Source organism: Lycium ferocissimum, chromosome 12 (genome assembly GCF_029784015.1).
Source record: "Lycium ferocissimum isolate CSIRO_LF1 chromosome 12, AGI_CSIRO_Lferr_CH_V1, whole genome shotgun sequence".
Lineage (NCBI taxonomy): Eukaryota > Viridiplantae > Streptophyta > Magnoliopsida > Solanales > Solanaceae > Lycium > Lycium ferocissimum.
In genome coordinates, this window is record NC_081353.1 from 60,878,189 (window position 1) to 60,883,310 (window position 5,122).

The following is a 5,122-nucleotide window of genomic DNA, read 5'->3' on the forward strand; positions in this document are numbered from 1 at the left end:
CGCCTACCGAGGTGGGTATGGTAGGTGTCCGCATGACTTAGGCTAAAATGTGTCATGACATATAGGTTGACTCCTACATTTTTCTTATCCTTTGAATCTTGATGTGTTGTTTCATTTCTACTTTACATACTTGGTACATTATTCATACTGACGTCCCTTTGCCTGGGAGAGCTGTGTTTCATGCCACACATGTGCAGACAGATGAGTAGAAGACACTCGCTATAGGATGTTCCCGGGCTATCAGCTGGTTTGGTGAGCTCCATTTCAATTCGGAGTATTGTCGAGTCAGAGTACATATGTATATCTATGTGTCATATGCATTGTATGTGCGTTGGGGCCCTGTCCCGACCTATGTTATGGTATCTTGGTTCATGTTAGAGACTTTGCAGACACTGTCCTGTGGATAGTGCGTCGAAATGTCAATAGTTGTGTAAGGCGGCCAAATAGGTCGATGTGTTCATATGCATTGATTTAAAAATTTTATTGTGACTAAAGGTTTTCTTTGACTAAACGATAAGGGAGAAGTCCCTAACATGATGAAAGAGTTCTATTAAAAAGTTTTCATATTTTACTTGACGGAAGAGTCATTTCATAATTTAAAAGTTCACAAAAAGGTGTGACTTATGAATAGAATGGTAGTATGGCACTCAGCCGAGTAGGGTCTTGGGTGTCAGTCGTGGCCCTCCGGTTTGGGTCGTGACACAGTACATTTGCGAAGTTCTATCTGGTCAACAACTAAGTTTGAACATCTATCTTACAAAACATGCTAAGTTTAAGGGCTATCTAGATATTTAGCCCCGATTAAGAAAATGACCTTTTACACGGCTGACCAAATGTAAATGTTTGGGAAAATAAAACGCAGGCTAAGGTTTGAAATTGCACCAAATTAGGATGGAGAATCACCACCATATGTGCTTTGTGGAACTGAGTAGACTTGATAGTCATAATAGTAGCGACATAAATGACTATCACTGCACATGGCCAGAACGTGGAGAGGGTGTTTCAATTTATGCCAAGGTTTTGGGAGAATGAGGTATAAAATACTTAAGTTTGACTATGAATTCATGTATAAATTCTTTAAATTTTTATAATATATTACATATTTTAAAATTACATGCAAAAGTACTATAAGTTCAGTGGCATACGCAAGAATTTTGTAAGCGGTGTCGACATTTAAAGAAGTGAAATATAAATTATTTTAGAAACATGTATTTAAGCTAAATTACAAATTGAATTATCAATTCAGATAAATCTTAGACAATTTCATAGAATCCAACCCACCAAGAGAAAACAATGAATGTTTTCAAGAAATTCCAACTAGACAGAAAAAAATGAAAAATACCTTAAAAGAACTTGCATTTGAAAGAGCAACACACAACACTAAAAATTGTAAAGCAACTTTAATATCCAATTGCAAATTGTAAAAGAAAAGTTAGTAGTTTTTTCAAAGTTAGGGTTTTAAGTTGATTGAGTAATCCTATTTCACAACAATATTACATTATTTATTGATTGTACAATGATATACTCCTTGTTAGGCAAAGATTTGCAAGTTTTAGCTCATTTTAGATATTACTGATTAGGTAAAGAGTCGAAGTGGCTATAGAATGAAGTTGGCTCAGTTGGATAGGTTTTGCTCTTTTGAGCGAGGCCTCAAGAGTTCAATCTTTGGCTTCTTTATTTTTAGAATAATCCTAAAAAACTTTAAAAAATATCTACTCATTGGGATCGAATGCACGACCTCAAACGGGACTGTTGAAGCGCCACACCAGTGAGCTATCAACGCTGTAGTGCTAAGCGGTGTCATCTCTTTAGTATTTATCCAAATACTTTCTTCTAAATAGTATTATACATTTATAACTAAAAAAAAACCCGATCAAGCTGTGTCGGATGACACCCCTTGGATACACGTGGGTCAGCCCTTGTACAAGTCAACATAGTTAGTGATTCAAAATATATTTTTTAAAAGTTTGAGAATATTGTAATCAAAGAGAAAAGCTATATATATATATAATTAACTAAAAGAAAAAGGTTATTAGGGACCAAGATTTGGCGACGGGATAAAATATGGTCCCTAATGGTATACTTTTAGGATGAGATTATTCCCTGGTCCCTAATTCACATTTTTATTCTTTAAAAAATTTGAAAGCATAAATAACCAGTCCCTAATAAGAAAAATTCAACCACTAAAGGTGCTAATAGGCAAAACTTTCAAAATCCTTTTCTCTCTAGACAAATCCCTAAAGACCTAAACCCAACTGGAGACGCATTCCCTGGACACGCACGTGATTTCGTCACTCACTGCATCTTCTTTCCCATTATCTGGTAAACGCAATAGCTGGATTTCATGTTTTTGTGGCTAAAAGTGGGCTTAGAGTGAAACGAGGGGAGGTATTCGATGGTTTATTATGAGTTTCATCTGGTGAGGTTGCATTAAACAAGTCTTCTGGAGACTTGGTTGAAGGGCTAAGGAAATGTTGTGGGTTTAGTTTATTGTGGGGTTTTATCTATTCTAATTTCGTATGAATTGATGAATTGATTGAACATTTTTGTCCATTAGGTGCTCTAATTGAGTTCCTTTACTCAAGATTTTTATGTGTTTTTTAAATTGTATAATCAACTTATTAAATTTGTTAAATCTAATCTGTATCTTTTTTTAAAAACTTTTGATCAGGAAGAATAGTGACATGAATTGGCTTTGTGAAATGAATTTTTCAATCACACTTTATATGAGGAATAAAAGGTGATGTGAATGGATTTTCAATCGCATTTTGAACATAACAAACTGCCTATTTTTCTATTCTGGCCCCTAAAACTTTAATCCAGTATCTGATTTGCTGAATTTCATGTTTTGAGTTTTTATTGATGTAGAATTTATATGGAGGCACTCTTTTTCTTTGGCTTGATTGGAAGCACTACATGCTGGCTAATGTTGACATGAAAACTGTTCATCAGTTTAAAGCTTTAATATTCCCCATAAATGACTTTAAAGTTTTGGGATGAATGACAAGTCTAATGTTCGTTGTAGAGAAGTAAATAGGTACAGAAAGATTTCAATGTTCACGCGTTTATTAAAAAGGCATTTTTGGTCATCAAAAAAGAAAAAATTTGAAGAGAATATACCACATCGGTGACGGACGTTCGACAGATTTTAATGGTATTTCTTCTTTTAAGGACTTGTGTTTCTCTAAAAGAAATTGAATGACAACTTCGGATATCTTTGACTGATGTTTTTCACATTGTTGTTGCTATTTTCTTATTAAAAAATACACAACGAAACTCATCTTTTTGAGAGAGTGATTTTGTCTGCGAGTTCTATCTTTATGACTTTATGTGTTTTTTTTTCTTTTTAAATTGTTGCATTTTGCATTTGTATCTGTTTAATTTTTTTTCTTTTTAGAATGTTGTATTTGTGTCTATAAGCAATGAACTGTAAAGTATAAAAAGAAGCAACCATAACCTACTTAATGATAGAACATTACGAAAAGAGAGATGGGGGCATGAAAGAATCAGCGGGATCCCTGTATGTATATAATGTCCAAAGTTTTCAAAGTAAAAGGTCTTTTGTAGACATCTCAGGGCTCATAATATACACTTTATCAGTCTGTCGAACTATATGCAGGATTCCAAACTAGATAAAGTACTCTTGAAGGTATTCCAGTAAATACAAACAATCTTCATGTCATTATTCAGGAAAGAAAAAAGTACCTGAGGTTTTATTTACATTTTGAAGGTGCCGCTTTAATTTTCCTACCAAACCTAGCATTCTCATTCGTGTACCACCTAGATTAGCAACTTGGTCTCTATATTTGATAGACAAGTATTTGTAAGAGTCCTATAAAGAAGGGAAAGCTTTAAATTTCCCCAATAAATGGCTTAGTCACGTGTGCCTTAATGCAGAAGTTTTAAAATGAATAAATTACTTATCCAAATAATCATAAGTGGTTGAATCGTGACTACTCTGCATTCTGTATTCAATTTATTTGTTTTCCTTTTTTCATTACTCTGATAAATTATACTTTTATTGTCTACACCGCAATGATATTATTTTACAAAGGTACAATGTGACAACATACATCAACCCATAACTCTTAAGGATGTTATATTTCTTTTCAGGATGTATTTTGTCAAAAACTCATCGTGGGGAGACCAAAAATATAAATAAGATACCTACTTTGCATATATGATCGTCTTGATAATTCTGTTTTTGGACCTTTTCCTGTTCCTCTTGGTGCACAGGTAAATTGTTACTCTAGAAGGTTTACTTTAATATTATATAGAATTATCTTGAAGGCTGCTGTTGGTAATTTTTGTGCTCGAAGTGTCGAGGCAGCATGTCTCGTCTTAATCACCTTGGCAACCTACATGTGTAACTGTTGGATAGTTATCGCTTATTTAAAATTTTATGTCAAATAAGTGATCTTTACTTTTGTTATTGTGATAGCTTTAATTAGTTAATGTTTATCAAGCCAAGTATTGTCTGGTGTCCCTTTCTTTCCCAGAATTTATGTCCTTTTATATTTTTAATAGAGACAAAGCTATATAATAAGGTCTAATCAAACACCAGCCTTTCTATTTTTGCAGTATGGTAGTTGCCAGCGGAAACTTCTTGCAGAAGACTTGAACAAGAGATGGATGCAAGTGTTGCTGGAAACATCAGTAATTTCTGTGCCATTTTCCTTTCCTTCTTTTGTCCATTGTTTTCTGAACGCGTTGGGTTAATTCTTAACTCTTATTTTGCTCATTCCCTTTTTGCCTTGGATGATGACGTACAGCCAACCACACCTTTGGAGCAGTGTGAGTGGCTGAATATGCTATTTATTGAAGTCTCCCGAGGCTTTCTTTGAGGTTCTTTTCTATTGTTGATGTAAATTATTTTGAGGTCTTGTATTTTGCCCAACAAGCAGCATAATATTACCTGATAGTTAAGTGTTGATGGAGCAGGTGGATAGGATAAGTAGTCGGTGTCTCGTGTGTCTGATATGCCTCTTCAACTCTAGGACTCGATGGCTATAGTTTTATTGTTCTTTTACCTATATAATTCATCCGGGGAGATGTTGAGCTTGGAAAAATAGTGGTTTATCTTGGTGACAAATATACGACTCTCTAGCAGTTTAAATCTGGC

The 5,122-nt window shown here is 34.4% G+C and overlaps 1 long non-coding RNA gene across 1 annotated transcript; it reads left to right on the forward strand.

The window, feature by feature from the left end:
- The first annotated feature begins 2,057 nt into the window (after positions 1 to 2,057).
- Positions 2,058 to 5,122, forward strand: LOC132040241 (uncharacterized). The gene is made up of 4 exons (XR_009410640.1): positions 2,058 to 2,322; positions 4,114 to 4,236; positions 4,582 to 4,656; positions 4,773 to 5,122. It is a non-coding gene; the product is annotated as an uncharacterized LOC132040241 (long non-coding RNA).